Source organism: Schistocerca americana, chromosome 2 (assembly GCF_021461395.2).
Source record: "Schistocerca americana isolate TAMUIC-IGC-003095 chromosome 2, iqSchAmer2.1, whole genome shotgun sequence".
NCBI lineage: Eukaryota > Metazoa > Arthropoda > Insecta > Orthoptera > Acrididae > Schistocerca > Schistocerca americana.
In genome coordinates, this window is record NC_060120.1 from 77797134 (window position 1) to 77818802 (window position 21669).

Consider the following 21669-nt stretch of genomic DNA (forward strand, 5'->3'; position numbering starts at 1 on the left):
TGAGGCGTACTGTTGTCGTCGTTCCGAATTTATGGCTGAATAATTCATTTTTTGCAGTGAAGCAATCCGTACCACATGACTAATTCCAATACGCCGTTAAAAATTGCAAACCGGTGTAATGGGACTAACTTATTACTTTTGACTCAGAATAAGAGAACGGCGACACAAATGTATCGTATTTAAGTGCAGCTAATACCTTAAGAAAGACGCGTCTATCTACCAAAGGAGGCTGCTTCGTCCTGTCCGGTAAACTCAATGCAAAAACATAATCAAAATTACCACAGTTTTGAGATTTCTGTCACTATGTTTACAAATTGTGGAACAGTTTCTTCAATGTGGAAAGACTTATTTCTTCCAAAGTCGTCTTTTAAGCAGGATACAATCTATTCCGTGGAAACTCATAATAAGTTTGTGTGCCACTGTTTTCACATTTTTGGAAAATCTTAAATTCTAGACTGAAAACCTGATAGCTCCGCTATCACATAATCAGTTGCAACCGGATCTTCTCGAAATAGTTGCATTAAAGTAACAACAATGTTAGGGCCGATACGAGATAGCGAGTGTGCTGATCTTACTGATCTGGAGGCGTACCGTAGTAGTGAAGAGAACAGCTTCTATCGAGTTTTCTTCTTCTTTTACCCGGCCTTACCTCATATCCTCAGGGGTCAACACGTTAATCTGGAATTGATTCCTACCTGCGAAGTAATTTGTGTACGCGATCTGTCTACGTGTAGTGATATACCGAGTGAAAGTGTGAGAGCGATTTCTAGATGTTTGTGAATCGTGTAATTGAAGCGAGAGGCGGGTACCAGCCTAGTATTCACCCAGACGGATGTGGGAAACCACCTAAAACCCAAATTCAGGCTGGCCGGTACTCCGGATCTCATTGGAAATCCGCCGGGTGGATTCGATCCGGGTCCGGCGCTCCTTCCAGAATCCGAGACGTAGCCTGCTAACGCACGCGGCTATCCAGGTGTCTCGGACGTCATATCGAATCGTCTTATTAGCAATTTTTTTATGGTTTACCTAAGTAATTTGAGGCGATTTCCTTTAACATGTGTTTTCCGCAAATTTCTTCAACTAAAATAATGCTTGGTTTCTAACGTCAGTGTACACGAATCGTTAAAATGGAACCTTTCAGCCTTCCTGCACTTTAATCTTCGCACAAATCACTTGAAATTCGGTCAGAGAGCAGTGAACTATTTACTCATTCGCCTACACGCCGTGAATGGCATTTGGCACAACGAATAAATCCTTTTATATTAATTTATTTTTCTGCTATTATTGATTTATAAAAATCGCCCAGAGCGCAGCAAAAGGCTGTTTAGATAAAATTCAGCTCGCGGATCTCGAAGAAGCAGTTTTGCAATTTTTGTGTGATTTCTCTTTAGCTGCTAGCATATGTCACAAGTAATAATGAATAAATAAAATTAAATTTACTGTTCACTTACGAGAGGAAGGGAATGGATAATTCTTTCATTAACTGCTGTAACAATGACGGTGTACATTAAGGTTTCTCAGTCCTAAATATCGACCTGAATACTACTGACAGTTTTCGTATTGTTGCATCTTCGTTTTATGCATTTTCAGTGTTGGCATCTTGCAGTTTTCCGGAAACAGAAATTACAAATTGGCACGCTATACGATGTTGAAGAGTTCATGTTATGGACAAGTACATGTAGTAACGATCCTGTATCACTCAGTAGTAAACTCACAGTATCTCTACCACAACTCCTTTTAAAGTTTCCTGTCTTTCGTGACTGAAATCTCACATCATAAAGCAGATTCTACTACGGTAATGCACCTGTGTTTTGGCAAATAAACATATACAAACGGATGTTCTAGGATGGACAAACATTAAAATCAGTCAATATTATTTTCGCTACACCACACAAATTTAATCACTTACACGTCACGTTGCCGATAATAGCAACTGCACTGAAGAAAAAATTTACCCAAAATCTGTTCGCAAATGTTCTGTTTTACCGATGCTTGGTAGACCTGACATTCTTAAGAAGTAGAGATAGATACTGAAACTAGCGCATAATTTGTAGCAAATATCTGAACCGCCCGTTACCACTATAGCGCAACGACTGTTCAAAGTAAGCTACATGAAAAATTAATGAACAAGCTTTGATACTTCTAAAGTAATTTCCAGTTCATAACACTTTCAATTAACTCCATCTCTACAGCAAAATACCCATAATGGTAAGTATCGCATCTGCAGGCTGGACACGAGGAACCATTTACATTTAAAAAATCTGAAAGCATTTCACCGTTTTGATGACACGTGAAAAGCTAAAACTTTCTACGAACTGGGACTGGAATGGAGATACCTGTCTTCCGCAGATGTTGCTCTTCCGTTTTAGCTGCCTAAGAAAACGTTACGAGTCTAGACAAAGCACATTACTTTACGAACTTCTTTCCACACCATCCAAACAGGAGTGAACTTGTTCTTCGACGGTGTAAAAATTATTTAACACAGCCTCAGTTAATATCAACATCGCCTTTGAAAAATGCAGACAAGAGTGTCAGAAAAATCACACTGACACAGAATAACGGCCAGTACAGTGAACCAGACACAGGAAAATATCGCTTAAGTAATAGAGTCTTGACTTCACAAAGCCGTAGGCGCTAATCCATCACGCTTAGCTCAAAGACGGGAGCAACAGTGGTATTCTGTGTTTCGTGTATACCTGTGACTGATATTGATGGAAAATTCCAACCAGAGTGCAAGGACAAGATAGGAAATAGCAGGTGCGTAACAGAAATTGCGAAACGTGGTTGGTTTACTAGTTAATGTACATTTATACTGTCCGATGCTCCTAACATTACACCTCAAATGACTTTTGAACATTAAAATATTTTTAATCACGTTTCACCTTGAGGGATAGTAACCAGGGGCTCATCGAACAAAGACCAATGCATTTACGCAACTTTATTATTCACGGCGCCTAAGGAACTAACTTAGTTATTTTTATAATGGAGCCAAGTTCTTTTCTGTAGAATAGTAAATCTGACTGATAAAATAACTTTCTGAAAGATCGTTGTCGCCTTTCACGAAAGAAATATTTATCCATAAAATCCACTTTTGCAGTTTCGTAGGTTCAAGAGGAGCAACAATTTTGTGCTTCAGCACAAGTCATAACTTTAAAAATATTTGATGTATATGTGTGTCGTCTCCCCATCCATAGGCCGAGTATTTAGCCTGTTCGCATATTTTTCATAAATAACAACGTTAAATGTTCAGCCCATGTGCATGGTGATGACATGTATACATGTCAGATGTACTATTTTGTACATACAGCAGCGACAGCTGAAACAAGTTCATTGTTAACGTTTAAGAATCTTCAAACTGTTTTTTACTAAAAAAAAAGGGGTCTTGTGAACTGATGGGCGTCACTGTTGTGACTGAAAACTCTTCAAACTACTTTAGCTTTTTGTAGTCCTTTATTGAGAACACTGCCGGTTGCTCACTGTTACAGGTGCATCCTCAGGTGATGCAAAGCCCTCAAACTCTCGGGAAACTGTGATGTACAATAGTTCAATTGTAACTAGGAAATGTTTATCCACTGCACGCTGTTATCAATAGTAAAATTGGCGTTAAGCACCAGAAGTGAACGTCAGATTGGACACGTGGGGCGATAAGACCATTGAGCAAATGTGGGACCGGCGACTGTTTGTTATGCCTATACTGCTTACTATTATTATTGGTGCCGTTGTACTAAAAGCTCATATTAACAGTGGTCCTTCATGCCAATTTTATTACTGACATCCGCTTGTAACGGATTTACGCTTTCTATTTACAACTGAACTATGGGACATCATAGTTTCCCTACTATTTGAGGGTTAATTATTGCTTCATCGGAGGACGCACCGGTAACGGTGCGAACCCGACAGTGTTTGCTGAAAGGGCTACAAAACAGCTAAATCGGCTTGAAGAGTCTTCATTCACTGTAAATCCCAAAGTTCGTAAGACCTTTTTAGGTAAAAAATCGGGTTGAAGATCGTTAAATATTAACATGTCAGATATTTTTAAATTTGAATCTCTACTTAAGCAAAAATTTCTTTCTGCACTCCACTTCAAAATGGCACATTGTAACAGTGGATTCTGAGAATAAATATTGTATGATAGTGAAAATGATGTTTTTCGAATAGTTTTATAAGATGCAGCCACAAAAAAAAAGATTTATAATAGAAATTCAGATATGTAACTTTGACGCGAAATAAAGCAGTACATGTATGTTGGATATGGGGATTATTGTGCAATTGTGGCAGGCGCTCCCAAATGTTTACGTTCTGTGAAGAGTGACATGAAAATCAGGTATCACTTGCATCGGTTAAGCTAGTTTCTGTGTAGAGTGGTGTAATCTGCCGGGCGAATATTATTTGTGTTCTTTTCATCAGCCCGTCTTCGTCTCGGTGAAACTAGGCTACAAATATCCGAACACATCAAAAGTTATTTGAAGTAAATGGGGAAATGTTTTGAAACTATGAAATAGTGCATTTATAACGGCTAGGCACTAGCCGAAATCTAGATTTGCTTTAATAAAACCTGAAAGAAAAGGACGATTGATTGTTGTGCTCCATCATTTTGAAAGTCATATCACAGTCGGTGAGTGCAACTGCATTCCGGATGGAAGATAACTTGATGAAGTAAAAAAGTTAGGCACATCGTATCAAACTGTACTAATATTAGAGGCTGTATGATAATTAATAGCGGAAGTTGTCAGGAGTGAAGGTATGCGACATGAGAAGGGAAAACGATCTAGTGAACGTGAACGAGCGTTTGCGAGATAACTACGAATGTGTGGATACGACCTGCCACTGACTTCAGCACTAAATGTTGTCCTCATTAGTAAAGAAGTACTTGCCAATCCAGTTGCTAAGTGGTCTTTATTTATGGCCACGACCTGTTCCGGTCTCCGCATCCAAATTATTTTCAAGTGGATCTGAAAACTGGGCTCGAATTTCAGCCATGGTTCACCTTAAACAATACTGATTTAGTACGTTCCATGTTACAATCCACTGTAAACTACTACCCACTAAAGAAGGTGTTCTACGGGTCGACCTCGCAATTGGATACAATATTACACTCATTTCTATACAATTCTCTGTCCCAACTACTCAATTTTTGCAACGGAATGCTCTGTACTCCACTTCTGAGGTTACTCGAGACGTAAAGATCGGGACAACCGAGATCAGGTGATGCTGGTAACCAAAGTGCAATCCCTATCCACTGTGGGCCATAACAGTGCGTTAGATACCTTGCATCTGCAGAAAGATCTGCCTATGCCTCTTCATGTATGTACCTCATTCCCCAACCATGGAACATGGATGGAATTTGAGACCAATTAAATTGGTATTAAATCGAAAACTTCACATTCCAAACACATTTGTACAAACTTCTATATCTTGTATTGAAGTCAATGGCAGCTCGTAACCACACATTCGAAGTGGCAGTTGTGCCGAGGTGGAATGTGTTGACAGAGACACCTAAAGTAATTTTTTGTTTTGACAATCGTTGGTTTCGCCAACTCACATCGAAAGGTCACATTGTATCCTAACGTAGAGCACGTCTGAATGTCGACAACCAGCTTGAAACTCGTATAGGCAAAGTAATTTATCATACAAAAGTGAATGGTGGCAGTTTTCAAAACCTCTGAACCTGTAGTAAATCTAGTTTCTAGTAATACGTACTATAGACTATAGGACGCTGTGCTACACTGCTAGACAGGAAACAAATTCTTCTTTTAGTGTACATGTATGGTACTTGCAAAGAGCCGCTTTTCCTTGCAGAAATTTCCCTCCGCAAAAGGATCAGTCCGCAGAAGTGTTTGCAACCACATTTGTAAGTCGGTTGCAATGCGCAGTGTCTCGGAGACAGTAGTTGCGTTATTGACATCTGCGAAAACTAAAGAGTGCGACACGCCACTTTGGTCTCCTGAGGGATTACGCGTCCGTCCAGCATCTGTCGTAACAGCAGCTTCATTACGCCTGAGGCACTAGCAGAGGCCACTTACGTAATTTCCGGAAAATTTGATTATATGATATTAATAATGTTCAGCATAAATTAGTGAATCATTCAGTTTTTACAAGCAGAGAATTCTACGATTATTACATTGACAAATGCAGCACGATTTAGCTTTATGGGGGTTTAACTACGATGGCTATTCGAAAAGTAACGTCCGATCGGCAGCGATGTGGAAACAACTGCGAAATCCAAACCAGTTTTATTTGGAAGAGTTTGCTACACTTTCCGGCTACTCCTTTACACAATCGCCGCTTCATAGCGTTGTGCCAACTTTCCAATACCCTCGTCATAGATAACAGCCGCCTGTGATTTCTGACAATTCTCTACGTTGGTCTGTAGCTCGTTGCCTGTGCTACAATGTTGTCTTCATAACCAGAGGTTCACGTGAGGAGAGATGGAACTCAGAGGGAGCAAATTACTGGCTGTACTGGGCACGGTCAAACACTTTCGATCGAAGACGTTGCCGGAGTTTATTCATAGTCTCTGAAGAGTGCGGCCGAGAATTTTCGTGGAGGAGGAAACGAATGACAGTTATGTTTTGTGGGCTGCGTGACATCAGGCGAAATCTCTCAACAGGTAGTCATACTTGCGGGAGACAACTTATCTGTACACCTTTATGGCCACTGTGCCCTCAGAACTGAAAAGAGCGACGTGACGCTTCAAAAAAATAGTTCAAATGGCTCCAAGCACTATGGGACTTAACATCTGAGGTCATCAGTTCCCTAGACTTAGAACTACTTAAACTAACTATCCTAAGTACATCACACACATCCATGCCTGAGGCAGGATTCGAACATGCGACGACAGCAGCAGCGCGGTTCCGGACTGTAGCGCCTAGAACCGCTCGGCCACAGAGGTCAGCTCGACGTGACGCGATCGACAGTCTTACTAGAGACTCTGTCCAACACACCTGTGCAAAGCTTCATCGGATTTTCGCTTTAGTTTCCGAATAGCCCTCGTGCATTTGAGAAAAGAAGTAACGTCAAATATACCGGGTGATCAAAAAGTCAGTATAAATTTGAAAACTGAATAAATCACGGAATAATGTAGATAAAGAGGTACAAATTGACACACATGCTTGGAATGATATGGGGTTTTATTAGAACCAAAAAAATACAAAAGTTCAAAAAATGTCCGACAGATGGCGCTTCATCTGATCAGAATAGCAATAATTAGCATAACAAAGTAAGACAAAGCAAAGATGATGTTCTTTACAGGAAATGCTCAATATGTCCACCACCATTCCTCAACAATAGCTGTAGTCGAGGAATAATGTTGTGAGCAGCACTGTAAAGCATTTCCGGAGTTATGGTGAGGCACTGGCGTCGGATGTTGCATTTCAGCATCCGTAGAGATGTCGGTCGATCACGATAGACTTGCGACTTCAGGTAACCCCAAAGCCAATAATCGCACGGACTGGGGCCTGCGGACCTGGGAGGCCAAGCATGACGGCTGAGCAGACGATCATCACCAAACGCCGCGCGCAAGAGATATTTTACGCGTCTAGCAATATGGGGTGGTTCTAATAAAACCCCATGTCATTCCAAGCATGTGTGTCAATTTTTACCTCTCTATCTACATTATTCCGTGGTTTATTAAGTTTTCAAATTTATACTGACTTTTTGATCAGCCGGTATAACTGAATGAAATATGTGACAGCAGAAAGTAGCACAACTTCATTTGGCTTGCCAATGCTTAGGAAAATTTTACAAAACTAGTTTCAGTAATTAGGGCAGAAAGTTGTAGCTTAAAGAACGCATAACGAATATGAAAAACTATCTGTCATTAAAATCTGGTCGTGATGGGCCTCTAAAACCTTAGTCTATGGACTCTAAATTACTATGTCCGACTTCTACAGGCGATGAACTGCAGCTTGGGGCCCATCTACCACCAGTGACGCTGAGTATCTAACCGGCTAATTGGTTCGTAACGTATTAATATCCGCGGATGTGTACATGGGAAATGCGGACGTGGTGTGGTGGCGAAATATGACCTCTGATAGCATGCTAATAGACGTAAACATGTACAATACTGTTGGTTTGCGCCACATATGCACAGAAGTAAATATAATCGCCGCTTCATATCTTTGTGACAACTTTCCAATACCCTCGTTATAGAAGGCAGCCGCGGGTGATATCCGACAATTCTCTACGTTGGTGTATAGCTCGTTGTCTGCACCAAAATGTCGTCTTCATAACCAGAGGTTCCTGTGAGTACAGATGAAACTCAGGGGAAGCAAATTACTGGCTGTACTGGGCACGACCAAACGCTTTCCATCGAAGACGTTGCAGAAGTTTCTTCGTAGTCTCTGCAGAGTGCGGCCGAGAAATTTCATGAAGAAGGAAACGCATGACAGTTATGTTCTGTGGGCTGTGTGACGTCAGGCAAAATCTCTCAACAGGTAGTCATACTTGCGGGAGACAATTTATCTAGGCATCTTTAAGGCCACTGTGTGCTCAGAATAGAAAAGAGCGACGTGACGCAATCGACAGTCTTACTAGAGACTCTGTGCAACACACTTGTGCAAACCTTCATCGGTTTTTCGCTGTAGTTTCCGAATAGCCCTCGTACATTTGAGAAAAGAAATAATGTCAAATATTTAAAAGTATGAAAGATGTGACGGCAGAAAGTAGCACGACTTCATTTGGCTTGCAAACGCTTAGGAAAGTTTTATAATACACGTTTCAGTAATTAAGGCAGAAGGCTGTAGCTTAAAGAACGCATAAGGAATATGACAAACTATCTCGCATTAAAGTCTGGTCGTGATGGGCCCCTACAATAGTCTACGGACCCTAAATTACTAGGTCTGACTTCTACAGTTATGGGGTCCGTCTACCACCAGTGACGCAGAGTATCTAACAGGCTAAATTGGTTCGTAACGTATTAATATCCGCGGATGTGTACAAGGGACATGCGGACGTGATGTGGTGGCGAAAGATGCCATCAGATCGCATGCTCAGTCTGGAACCCCGCGACCGCTACGGTCGTAGGTTCGAATCCTGCCTCGGGCATGGATGTGTGTGATGTCCTTAGGTTAGTTAGGTTTAAGTAGTTCTAAGTTGTAGGGGACTGATGACCAATGCAGTTAAGTCCAATAGTGCTCAGAGACACTTTTGATCGCATGCCAACAGACGTAAACATGTACAATACTGAAACTTCCTGGCAGATTAAAACTGTGTGCCCGACCGAGACTCGAACTCGGGACCTTTGCCTTTCGCGGGCAAGTGCTCTACCATCTGAGCTACCGAAGCACGACTCACGTCCGGTCCTCACAGCTTTACTTCTGCCAGTATCTCGTCTCCTACCTTCCAAACTTTACAGAAGCTCTCCTGCGAACGTTGCAGAACTAGCACTCCTGAAAGAAAGGATACTGCGGAGACGTGGCTTAGCCACAGCCTGGGAGATGTTTCCAGAATGAGATTTTCACTCTACAGCAGAGTGTGCGCTCATATGAAACGTGAGTCGTGCTTCGGTAGCTCAGATGGTAGAGCACTTGCACGCGAAAGGCAAAGATCCCGAGTTCGAGTCTCGGTCGGGCACACAGTTTCAATCTGCCAGGAAGTTTCGTATCAGCGCACACTCTGCTGCAGAGTGAAAATCTCATTCTGGGGATGTACAATACTGTTGTTTTGCGCCACATATGCACGGAAGTAAGAGTTATCCCTATCCACATGCACCAGAGATGTATTACAATGCAAAATGATGCTGGAAGCTTAGCATACTTCCTTGACGTAATGATGAAACTGGCCTATCGCATAGTTAAGAAGAATACAGCCTATTTGGACCGTGCTTTCATTTCCAAAATAAGACGCAGACCTTGTAATGGATTTCCCGGCAGTAAGCAGACTCCGACACGTCGCGAGACAGGCGGTCCCCCTACCTGCTGTAGCAGCAGCGTCCTTTCCTCGCGGCCGTGCCTAGGTGTCCCGCCTAGGTTGTCCTCCTGTCCCGGACGGCCCGCAGACGGCGACTGCCTGGCCCACGGCACGCTACGGGACGGCCCGGCCCGTACGCCACGGCGTGCCGCGCCGGGCCGCTTTTTACGCGACCCGCATTCTGGTCCGGGTCCCTGTCCCCACCGGCCGCTTTTGTTTCGCGGGCCATAACGAGGCGCGCCCGGCCCGGAACGGAATGCAAATCAGGCCCACAAAGGAGGGCCCTCCACTTCCTCATCGCCAGGTAGCGCGCCTCGCCTCGCCTCGCCTAGGCTGGAGGGCCAACGGCAGCCGCGCCTAACGTCCCGCGCGGTTCCCAGGCGTCCCGCGCCAGGACGGGCCGGGCTGCGGCAAGCTGCCCCGTCACCTCTGACCCCGAAGACCTGACCGTCGATGGCGGCCCGCATGACCGGCACTCGTGACAACGTTCGCTCGCGTATCATGTCATTCCTGGAAACCCAGAATCTCTCTGTAGGAATCAACATGGACTCCGGAAACAGCGATCGTGTGAGACCCAACTCGCTTTATCTGTTCGTAAGACTCAGAAAATATTAGATACAGGCTCCCAGGTAGATGCCGGAAGGCGTTCGATACAGTTCCGCACTGTCGCCTGATAAACAAAGTAAGAGCCTACGGAATATCAGACCGGCTGTGTGGCTGGATTGAAGAGTTTTTAGCAAGCAGAACACAGCATGTTGTTCTCAATAGAGAGGCGTCTACAGACGTTAAAGTAACCTCTGGCGTGCCACAGGGGAGTGTTATGGGACCATTGCTTTTCACAATATATATAAATGACCTAGTAGATAGTGTCGCAAGTTCCATGCGGCTTTTCGCGGATGATGCTGTAGTATACAGAGAAATTGTAGCATTAGAAAATTGCAGCGAAATACAGGAAGATCTGCAGCGGATAAGCACTTGGTGCAGGGAGTGGCAACTGACCCTTAACATAGACAAATGTAATGTATTGCGAATACTTAGAAAGAAGCATCCTTTATTGTGTGATTATATGATAGTGGAACAAACAGTGGTAGCAGTTACTACTGTAAAATGTCTGGCAGTATGCGTACGGAACGATTCGAAGTGGAATGATCGTATAAAATTAATTGCTGAAAAGGCGGGTGCCAGGTTGAGATTCATTGGGAGAGTCCTTAGAAAATGTAGTCCATCAGCAAAGGAGGTGGCTTACAGAACACTCGTTCGGCCTATACTTCAGTATTGCTCATCAGTGTGGGATCCGTACCAAGTCGGGTTGACACAGGAGATAGAGAAGATCCAAAGAAGAGCGGCACGTTTCGTCACAGCGTTATTTGGTAAGCGTGATAGCGTTACGGAGATGTATAGGAAACTCAAGTGGCAGACTCTGCAAGAGAAGCGCTCTGCATCGCGGTGTAGCTTGCTGTGCGGGTTTCGAGAGGGTGCGTTTCTAAATGAGGTATCCAATATAATGCTTCCCCCTACTTGTACCTCCCGAGCAGATCACGAATGTAAAATCAGAGAGATTCGAGCGCGCACGGAGGCTTTCCGGCTGTCGTTCTTCCCGCCAACCATACGCGAGTGGAACAGGAAAGGGAGGTAATGACAGTGGCACGTAAAGTGCCCTCCGCCACACACCGTTGGCGGCTTGCGGAGTATAAATGTAGATGTAAACCTAGACGAGAACAGTGGCCGGTGTTCGGTTAACTCTGGTTTGTATGGGTCTAGCGTAGCAGCGATCCTTTCCATTACAGCAAGAATAGAGAAGTTGCTGATAATCACATTTACAACAATTTAATGCAATCCACACTACTGGCCATTAAAATTGCTACACCACGAAGATGACGTGCTACAGACGCGAAATTTAACCCACACGAAGAAGATGCTGTGATATGCAAATGATTAGCTTTTCAGAGCATTCACACAAGGTTGGCGCCGGAGGCGACACCTACACCGTGCTGACATGAGCAAAGTTTCCAACCGAATTCTCATACGCGAACAGTTGACCGGCGTTGCCTGGTGAAACGTTTTTGTGATGCCTCGTGTAAGGAAGAGAAATGCGTACCGTCACGTTTCCGACTTTCATAAAGGTCGGATGGTAGCCTATCGCGATTGCGGTTTATCTTATCTACATCTACATCTCCATCTACATACATACTCCGCAAGCCACCTGACGGGTTGTCGCGGAGGGTACCTCGAGTACCTCTATCGGTTATCCCTTGTATTACAGTCTCGTATTGTTCGTGGAAAGAAGGATTGTCGGTATGCCTCTGTGTGGGTTCTAATCTCTCTGATTTTATCCTCATGGTCTCTTCGCGAGGTATACGTAGCAGGGAGCAATATACCGCTTGACTCCTCGGTGAAGGTAAGTTCTCGAAACTTCAACAAAAGCCCGTACGGAGCTACTGAGCGTCTCTCCTGCAGAGTCTTACACTTGAGTTTATCTATCATCTCCGTAACGCTTTCAGGATTACTAAATCATCCTGTAACGAAGCGCGCTGCTCTCCGTTGGATCTTCTCTATCTCTTCTATCAACCCTGTCTGGTACGGATCCCACACTGCTGAACAGTATTCAAGCAATGGGCCAACAAGCGTACTGTAACCTACTTCCATTGTTTTCTGATTGCATTTCCTTAGAATTCTTCCAATGAATCGCAGTCTGGCATCTGCTTTACCGACGATCAACTTTATATGATCATTCCATTTTAAATCACTCCTAATGCGTACTTCAAGAAAATTTATGGAATTAACTGCTTCCAGTTGCTGACCTGCTATACTGTAGCTAAATGATACGGGATCTTTCTTTCTGTGTATTCGCAGCACATTACAATTGTCTACATTGAGATTCAATTGCCATTCCCTGCACCATGCATCAATTCGCTGCAGATCCTCCTGCATTTCAGTACAATTTTCCATTGTTACAACCTCTCGATATACCACAGCATCATCCGCAAAAAGCCTCAGTGAACTTTCGATGTCATCCACGAGGTCATTTATGTATATTGTGAATAGCAACGGTCCTACGACACTCCCCTGCGTTACACCTGAAACCACTCTTACTTCGGAAGACTCCTCTCCATTGAGAATGACATACTGCGTTCTGTTATCTAGGAACTCTTCAATCCAATCACACAATTGGTCTGACAGTCCATATGCTCTTACTTTGTTCATTAAACGACTGTGGGGAACTGTATCGAACGCCTTGCGGAAGTCAAGAAACACGGCATCTACCTGGAAACCCGTGTCTATGGCCCTCTGAGTCTCGTGGACGAATAGCGCGAGCCGGGTTTCATACGAACGTCTTTTTCGAAACCCATACTGATTCCTACAGAGTAGATTTCTAGTCTCCAGAAACGTCATTATACTCGAACATAATACGTGTTCCAAAATTCTACAACTGATCAACATTAGAGATATAGGTCTATAGTTCTGCACATCTGTTCGACGTCCCTTCTTGAAAACGGGGCCTTTTCCAATCTTTTGGAACGCTACGCTCTTCTAGAGACCTACGGTACACCGCTGCAAGAAGAGGGGCAAGTTCCTTCGCGTACTCTGTGTAAAATCGAACTGGTATCCCATCATGTCCAGCGGCCTTTCCTCTTTTGAGCGATTTTTTTTCTCTACCCCTTTGTCGTCTATTTCAATATCTACCATTTTGTCATCTGTGCGACAATCTAGAGAAGGAACTACAGGGCAGTCTTCCTCTGTGATACAGCTTCGGAAAAAGACATTTAGTATTTCGGCCTTTAGTCCATTATCCTCTGTTTGAGTACCATTTTGGTCACAGCGTGTCTGGACACTTTGTTTTGATCCACCTACCGCTTTGACATAAGACCAAAATTTCTTAGGATTTTCTGCCAAGTCAGAACATAGAACTTTACATTCGACGTGCTAAGGACGCGAAATTTAACCGACAGGAAGAAGATGCTGTGATATCCAAACGATTAGCTTATCAGAGCATTCACACAAGGTTGGCGCCGGTGGCAACACCTACAACGTACTGACATGAGGAAAGTTTCCAACCTATTTCTCTTACACAAACAGCAATTGACCGGCGTTGCCTGGTGAAACGTTGTTGTGATGCCTCGTGTAAGGAGGAGTAATGCGTACCATCACGTTTCCGATTCTGATAAAGGTCGAATTGTAGCAAATCGCGATTGCGGTTTACCATATCGCGACATTGCTGCTCGCGTTTGTCGAGATCCAATGGCTGTTAGCATGGAATCGGTTGGATCGGGAGGGTAGTACGGAACGCCATGCCCGACCCCAAGGGCCTCGTATCACTAGCAGTCGAGATGACAGGCATCTTATCCGCATGGCTGTAACGCATCGTGCAGCGACTTCTCGATCCCGGAGTCAACAGATGGGGACGTTTGCAAGATAACAACCATCTGCACGAACAGTTCGACGACGGTTGCAGCAGCATTGACTATCAGCTCGGAGACCATGGCTGCGGTTACCCTTGACGCTGCACCACAGACAGGAGCGCCTCCGATGGTGTACTCTACGACGAACCTGGGTGCACGAATGGCAAAACGTCATTTTTTCGGATGAATCCGGGTTCTGTTTACAGCATCATGATGGTCGCATCCGTGTTTGGCGACATCGCAGTGAACGCACATTGGAAGCGTGTATTCGTCATCGCCATACTGGCGTATCACCCGACGTGATGGTATGGGGTGCCATTGCTTACACTTGTGGGTCACCTCTTGTTCGCACTGATGGCACTTTGAACAGTGGAAGTTACATTTCAGATGTGTTACGACCCGTGGCTCTACCCTTCATTCGATCCCTGCGAAACCCTACATTTCAGCAGGATAATTCCCGACCTCACGTTGCAGGGCCTGTACGGTCCTTTATGGATACAGAAAATGTTCGACTGCTGCCCTGGCCAGCACATTATCCAGATCTCTCACCAATTCAAATCATCTGGTCAATGGTGGCCGAGCAACTGGCTCGTCACAATACGCCAGTCACTGCTCTTGATGAACTGTGGTACCGTGTTCAAGCTGCATGGGCAGCTGTACCTGTACACGCCATCCAAGGTCTGAGTCAATGCCCAGGCGTATCAATTCCGTTATTACTGCCAGAGGTGGTTATTCTGGGTACTGATTTCTCAGCATCTATTCATCCATATTGCGTGAAAATGTAATCACATGTGAGCTCTAGTATAATATATTTGTTCAATGAACACTCGTTTATCATCTGCATTTCTTCTTGGTGTAGCAATTTTAATGGCCAGTAGTGTACTTATTGAAAGAGGCTACTCCAGGACATAACGTTGATGTAGTTGTCAATGTCAATAAAATCCGCCAACAACAGCCTTGTAACTTAAGATATTTTATTTTATTGTGAAGGCTAACAATTTCAGCATTTCATTATGCTATCATCAGGTCACATACGAACCTATCCAAATGAACGTAAATGTATAGAGCCATAAAACTCTGGATCTCCTGAATTCAGTCATTAGACTGCTGAATCACGTCTTCGAATGAAGCAATAGTGTAACGATTGAATTCACTATAACCAGAGGTTTATGGCTCTATACGACATGTTAGTTTATTTGGATACATTCGTATGAGATCTGAAGATGGCGTCATGAAATGCTGAAACTGGTAGGCTGCACAATAGAATATCTTAAGTTACACGGCTGTTGGTGAATTTTATTGAGATTGACAATTATTTAACCAATCGATGTTCCCTGTCTATGATGGACCAACGGAAATTTAACTTTGATGTTGTTGTTGTTGTTTTGGTCTTCAATCCGAGGACCCATTTGATGCAACAGTCCTAGCTAGTCTGTCCCGCACAAGCCTGTTCGTCCCTCCATAACCACTGCAAACCGATATCCATCTGAACCTCTTTACAGCAGTCTAAATCTTGGTCTCCCTCCACACTTATTACCTTCAGCACACCCTCCCATTACCAAACTGACGATTCCTTGATGCCTCAGCGTGTGTCCTATCAACTGACCCATTCTTTTAGTCAATTGTGCCATAAATTTCCTTTTTCCATAATTTGATTTATTACCTCATGATTATTTACTTGGTCTACTTATGTAATCATCAAGATTCTTTTTGAGCTTCCTGTTGTTTTTATCTGCAGTGTTTACAGCACAAGTGTCAATACAGTGACACATCCTCAGTGCAGATTAATTAACATTTAAATTTATACAGAGGCTAAAATATTTATCTTCTTCTGAAACGCATTACTGCAATCGCCAGTCTGCATTTTATACTGCCTACTTCCACAATCGTCAGGTGTTTTGCTCTCGAAATAATAAATCTTAACCCCCTTCTTTTAATGTCCAGTTTCCTAAACTAATTCCTTCCGACTCGCCTGGTTTGAGTCCCCTGAATTTGGTTACCCGTGTTTTACATTCTTTTTGCGTCCAAGTTATAGCCTGTAGCCATTCCATTCAACCAATGTGCCAAGTTTTCTATTTTTTTTTTCTTTTTCCGTTTCGACCTTTACTAGGACACTGTCTACAAGAGAGAAATTCATCCACACTTGAATAGCACGTGTGAAACAATAGGGCTGTAGTCATGTTTCAGACGCAGCACAAACAGTAAGCTAACCGATACATATTGCGCCGATCGCGGAAAAACTATTTCGAGTCTTTGGATAAATCAATTAGCCTGAACTTACCTGCACATCTTCCACAAACCGACACCTGAGGCAGTGAGGACCTTCTCAGATTCGGTGTCGTACCTAACTAACAGACCCCTCGTCCGCATCCCGAATTTCCACAAACACAGTTCGTCGCAAACAACGATTCATCTTTCTTACTCTGTAGTACAAAATAAAGGACGCCGAGAGTCTTTTCGTAATAACATTTCCACTCTGAAGCAGAATGTGCGACGCTGTTGACCTTTCTGCCAGGTCAAAACTGTGTGGCGAAACGGGACTCGAACCCGATCCCAGAGAAGTACTGGTAGCATTTAAGCTGTGAAGGCAGCTCGTCATGTATGCTTGGGTAGATAATTCATAATGAGCACTGATACTGAAGGGCAAGAGTCCGTATCGGTACACGGGCTTAATCTCTCAGTCCGTTAGCAACGGCCATCACCAACTAAAGACGCCATTGGTTTACTAGTAAATATATTTCTGCAACCGTCAAGTATGTGTCTATTCGCACATTCGACCCCGCCCCCCAACCCCCCCCCCCCCACCTCTCTCTCTCTCTCTCTCTCTCTGTGTCCCCCCTTTCTCACTGCGTGCGTGCGTGTGTAAGTGTGTGTGTGTGTGTGTGTGTGTGTGTGTGACGGCCTAACAGTATCATACTTCCCATTTGCCTTGAATAAATCACTTGAAACGCACTACTGCAATATATCTGACCGCATAGAGACTGATTGGGACAACTACGTGTCTCAAGTGTTGTTTCTTAAATTTCGTTTTCTCTGAAACTCCGCCAGTAACCACTCCTCCGTAATAAGTTTTTCGTTTTATTAGAAGTAGCTAAAATTTGTAAAACAAGCTTCCAAAAATACCTATGTATTTTAATTAATGTTAAACAAATATCCCTTGGTAAACCAGAGGCGGTTTCCTGTATTTTCCGTGAGGCCAAATTACTCCTTAGATGCGCAGTCAAAAGAGCTAATCTTTCTTGAAAATGACAGATTTTAACGAGCACTGCACATGTTAACTCAATCGGCCGAGCTTACTTATACGACGACTATGTATATGACCGTCCTGATCGATTACAAAGGACGTATTTTGCTAAGATGACGTTAATACTGGTTTAACCAAACGGTGACTGGGGTTCTTTGAACTGTAAGTTAGATTGTTGTAAATAACGGAGATGTCAACTAAGTCTTCATCATTTGTGGGAGTAAGAAGAGAGAATTTATCGTAATTTCGTCACTTCTTATTTGGCATAGATTTTTAAAAGAGGATTTCCTGTAGAAACAAAAACTAATCGTCTTTTCGCCTATCTTTTCTCTCTCCGTTTTTGACCATGAGATGGGGGTCTTCCCGAACACGGACCTGATCTCGCTTTTAAAACATTGCCGCGCGGATTTAGCCGAGCGGTCTAAGGGGCTGCAGTCATGGACTGTGTGGCTGGTCCCGGCGGAGGTTGGAGTCCTCTCTCGGGTATGGGTGTGTGTGTTTGTCGTTAGGATAATTTAGGTTAAGTAGTGTGTAAGCTTAGGGACTGATGACCTTAGCAGTTAAGTCCCATAAGATTTCACACTCATTTGAACATTTTTTTCTATAACATCGCTGCAGGCGCCAACAGCTCTGCGACACGTGGGCAAACTGTTTCTTATGTCTTGATTTACATTGTAAAAGCTGATCATTGAATTCTTAGATGTTCTGTAGATCGTGTGATTTTGGTTTCCCGAACCAAAGAAACCAAACGTCTTGTTCGAAAGAAGACCTTTGTCCAACTTGGGATAAAGTCACAAAAAATCTCGATAATAGTTCACATCTTTACTGCTAAAGACACTGCATGATTTTAGGCAGAAGTACCGCAGGTATCCGTATCGCCATCTTCTGATTCCAAATTCCATTAATCGTGGATACTGGATGGACGGATGACTGGCGTGTTCAAAGCCGTACTCTAGCACGATCATTTGGCAAAATGTCTTCACGAGTAAGTAATATATTTTTGATCCTCTTTTTGGAACGTATTAACTCGAAAAATTGTAAATATACTGACTGAAGAAAAAAGGCATCACAAAAAATAATTAAAACAAATTTTAGAAGTATCTTGACGAGGCCAAGCTTTCCGGGCAGCTCCATAGAGTGTTTGATCAGAAATCACTGACTTACTGGGCTGCGAGAGGCTTATGCCGAGATAATATTCAGTGCACCTTTCGCGTGCTGTTCGTGTGATCTGGCCAACGTAGGCTTCGTGTATTGGCAAGGTATTCTGCAGATTCCGTCCTTCCACAGTCCTAGGTCGTCCTTTACCGAACAGAGAAGAACCCAAGTTCTTGTAGATGGCCGAAAGATTAGCAAAATGTTACCTTAGGATTCTGCATGATTTCAACGAAATATTGCCCTGGAATTGAACAGCTTCTTTTGCTCTTTTGACTGGTCACCTTTCTTCCTCTTAAAGCTGTGCTGATCGATGTGAAAAATAGCCATTATGTTTGAACAGACATCGTATGTGTTCCAGCTCCTATGCAAAGCTGCCTCTACAAAACACCACATTAACCCGTGTACCAACTTTTCGTAGGACGCCCATAGTTTCTGAAGGGGCGTGACAGCTAGACCCCTGCAAATAGAGGAGGCTCGTATGTGTGGGATTACGGTAAACGGAACTCCTTAATGACCCATCCATTTTCCGTATGACAACAAACGGCAGACAGTTGATCTTCTCCACATCCATCGCCAGCAAAATATTCTCGTGGAATGAATTGATATGCTGAAACATTCGTGACAGTTCTTCTTCACAATGGGGCCCCGCACCAAAAGTGTCATCAACATATCGTCAGAAGACTTTCGGCTTAAGTTCTGCCGAATCCGAATCAAGTGCCCTTTCGATAAAAAGAGGGGAGATAGCACTGCTTGTGGCAATACCGTCAATTTCCTTAACATATTCGTCGTCTTGTGACACCTCCTTGGTGAAACAAGATGTTAGCCTTTTGCCCTGGCCCACCAGATCAGCAGACTCGAAAATGTGTGAGGTACGATCAAAAGACGGATGCAGGGTTGTGACCCAATGCCATCCACCATAAACGAACTTTGGAACCAGGTGAATGCTGCATGGATGGCTATCTCACAGGATGCCATTCGTACCTTATACGCGTCAATGGCATAACGCAAGGAACATGTTATCAGGACCTTGTGCCTACTAGGCAACGGGAAACATGTTGAACCGAGGTGGCTGAAACACTAATCATTTCTGCAGAACACACTAATGTACATGTCCTATGAATAAGAACGTACTGTCTCTAGTCGTTCAAGGTGTTTCACTTTTTCTGAACGTGAGTGTAATTCAATTAATTAGAACACTCCGAATAAGTAATACTTTATTAATTACAACAAAACCTATCTTTGCTCTCCAAGCTCGGCTGTCACTGTGAAACTGCAAACGTGAACTCTCGGTTCCGAGCACACTAAATGAGCCACGATTCCTCAGTAGCGAATTCATACAAGTTCAGAAAGGCTGTACTGTAGCTTTACTACAATCACCAGAAAAATCAAGTTCATAGAACAATATTTTAAACTATAAGACATTTCGAAGGGCAGGTGTGGACTTCGAACACAATTAATTGGTTTTGAACTGTGGATTAAATCTACACTACTGGCCATTAAAATTGCTACACCACGAAGTTGACGTGATACAGGCGCGAAATTTAACCGACCGGAAGAAGATACTGTGATATGCAAATGATTAGCTTTTCAGAGCATTCACACAAGGTTGGCGCCGGTAGCGACACCTACAACGTGCTGAAATGAGGTGAAGTTTACAACCGATTTCTCATACACAAACAGTAGTTGACCGGCGTTGCCTGGTGAAACGTTGTTGTGACGCCTCGTGTAAGGACGAGAAATGCGTACCATCACGTTTCCGACTTTGATAAAGGTCTGATTGTAGCCTATCGCGACACGGTTTATCGTATCGCGACATTGCTGCTCGCGTTGGTCGAAATCCAATGACTATTAGCAGAATATGGAATCGGTGGGTTCAGGAGGGTAATACGGAACACCGTGCTGGATCTCAACGGCCTCGTATCACTAGCAGTCGAGATTATAGGCATCTTATCCGCATGGCTGTAACGGATCGTGCAGCCACGTCTCGATCCCTGAGTCAACAGATGGAAACGTCTGCAAGACAACAACGATCTGCACCAACAGTTCGACGACGTTTGCAGCAGCATGGACTATCAGCTCGTAGACCATGGCTGCGGTTACCCTTGACGCTGCATCACAGAAAGGAGCGCCTGTGATGGTGTACTCAACGATGAACCTGGGTGCACGTGTGGCAAAACGTTATTTCTTCGGATGGATCCGGGTTCTGTATACAGATAATAATGGTCGCATCCGTGTTTGGCGACATCGCGCTGAACACACATTAGAAGCGTGTATTCGTCATCGCCATACTGGCGTATCACCCGGCGTGATGGTATGAGGGGCCATTGGTTACACGTGTGGGTCACCTCTTGTTCCCATTGACGGCACTTTGTACAGTGGACGTTACATTTCAGATGTGTTACGACTTGTGGCTCTACCCTTCATTCGATCCCTGCGAAAGCCTACATTTTAGCAGGATAATGCACAACTGCATGTTGCAGGTCCTGTACGGGCCTTTCTGGATCAGAAAATGTTCGACTGCTGCCCTGGCCAGCACATTCTCCAGATCTCTCACCAATTCAAAACGTCTGGTCAATGGTGGCCGAGCAACTGGCTCGTCACAATACGCCAGTCACTGCTCTTGATGAACTGTGGTATCGTGTTGAAGTTGCGTGGGCAGCTGTACCTGTACAAGCCATCCAAGCTCTGACTCAATGCCCAGGCGCATCAAGGCCGTTATTACGGTCAGAGGTGGTTGTTCTGGGTACTGATTTCTCAGGGTCTATGCACTCAGATTGGGTGAAAATGTAATCACATGTTATTTCCAGTATAATATATCTGTGCAATGAATTCCCGTTTATCATCTGCATTTCTTCTTGGTGTAGCAGTTTTAATGGCCAGTAGTGTAGATACAGCAGGTGACACGTATGTAAGCATCTTGTCTGATCATCCGCATCCATTCATGTCCATTGTGCATTCCGA